Genomic DNA, 2289 nt, shown 5'->3' with positions numbered 1-2289 from the left:
CTTATGGTTAACGTATGTACTAAATTATGTTGAATTTGAAGTATGTATTCTTAAGATATAGCCTAATTACCAAAAATAATTAATTATGCAAATTATTCATCAACACTGTATGGTGCATCAACAAACTTGATAGGACATATGTGTTTTCTTATGGATAATGTATGTACTAAATTATGTTGAATTTGAAGCATGTATTCTTAAGATATAGCCTAATTACCAAAAATAATTAATTATGCAAATTATTCATTAACGCTGTAAGATACATCAACGAATTTTATAGGACAAATATATGTTGTTATGTTTAACGAATATACTAAATTATATTGAAATTGAAGTATGCAGTCTTAAGATATTGCGTAATTAGTTGATTTCATTAATATGCAAATTTCTCTAATTAAACATTAACAGATCTTGCTCAAAACCTTATCAGGTCTAGCTATTACCCTAAAGATTATATACCCCAAATTGCATTACAATTGAGCCAGCAGATTTTTAGAAAATGATGACACAGACAGACAGACAGACAGACAGACAGACACACACACACACACACACACACACACACACACAGACAGACAGACAAACATTCCCCTTTTAATACCTCCCGTACCCTTACGGGAGGTAAAAATATGTTTATACCAGGTGTAAACTGAATGCCTTCAGTAAAGGCAAAACTTTAGATTGCTGCTCCTTCACGCCTTGTCGAAAGAAAAATTCTGCGCTACCAGACTTGATATTGCATATCCATTAGTTACTACATCAATAAATGAAACGTAGCTTTGGAACTCATTGTTCATACCCTCTTCTGTAAAAGTTGAGTTTGCTGTATTTTCAACCCACTATAACTTTCACTAGAGTTTAGTTCACTCATGTGGGTTATACTTCCATGGTTAATAACTATACGAAAAGTCAAATTTACCCACCTTTACCCAACCTGTGACCCACCTAACTACCATCTCTGTCAAGGGGTAGTACGAGACAAAGTGACACTTTTGACTTCACAGCCCCAGGGGAGAGGTCACCTGAGGTGACTTAAGTCAAAGGTGTCACTTCGTCTCATATTCACCACATTTACACATCCTCTGCTAAAGATTTACCCCGGTGGAAAGACATGGTCAAATATGACATTTCGTATAGTGATAACCTCAACTGAATCTCTTCTTTCGTGCCAGTAAAATCAATTTAATACTAGGCAATAATTTTGAAAAAAAAAAAACATTAATCAGGTTTACCCACTCAAGTAGTTGTTTTGTCAACTATTTTTGTCCTTGTTACCACGTCTACTCAAATAAAACCTACCTAAGAGTACCCATTCATTCTCATTCAGGCTACCAGCCTACCATCCACAGACACCACCACGATCTAGGTTAGTGTAATCTGTTCACCCTATGAGATTCGCCAAGTTTTATTACAAAAGGGCGATGGATATATTCACTTGTTTCAAAGATGGTAAATGTAATTTGCTAGTTAAATGTCAGTAATTGCACGAGTATTAATGTTGTACAGCTTGGTGTAGTTTTAGTGGAGATTCGACTAACCCTGGGCCTCGCATCACTGTTTCATAGCTGACCCCACAGGCTACCTGTTCCGAATATATGCATGAACCGTTTATTGTTTCGATACTGAGAGGTATGACATGCAAAAATATACATGTACTAGTATACAATGATATTTTCTCTATTTTATCGATTAAGTAATATATCTATTGCGATCAGAAGTGCATATTTTTAATCAGCTCACACATCCATATAACACCAGAGGATGAGTGTATCCTTAAGTGTGCATTCATACTAGCCTAAGTACTGAAAATCACTAATTATGTAAATAACTCATTACAATTACAAGCTATACGGTATTATCAAACTTGATGACACGTGCACCTTGTTATCATTAATGTATGTACAAAATTACATTTAATTTAAAATGTGTATTCTTAAGATATAGCCTAATTACTGCAAAACCATTAAATATGTAAATAACTCATTACTATTGCAAAGGATAACAATAGGGTTGTATAGGTAACTGGATAAACATTCTGCTAATGAACACCTATACATAGCATGGATCAGATGTGTGGATAAACATTAAAAAAAAATTACAGTTGTGCTACAATGGGGGCAATGCCGTTGGTGCTATTTTTATTTATAAATTTGGAAAATACAAATTTAAGATACACACACGTCATTAAATTTATACAATGTTTCATTTTCTAAAGTTCCATACATACCGGTATTCAAACAGTCACAGATTTGTATAAGAGGTCACTTGGTAGACTGAAGTTCATTTGTA

This window comes from Glandiceps talaboti, chromosome 4 (assembly GCF_964340395.1).
Source record: "Glandiceps talaboti chromosome 4, keGlaTala1.1, whole genome shotgun sequence".
NCBI classification, from domain to species: domain Eukaryota; kingdom Metazoa; phylum Hemichordata; class Enteropneusta; family Spengelidae; genus Glandiceps; species Glandiceps talaboti.
This window is presented reverse-complemented; position numbering follows the sequence as displayed.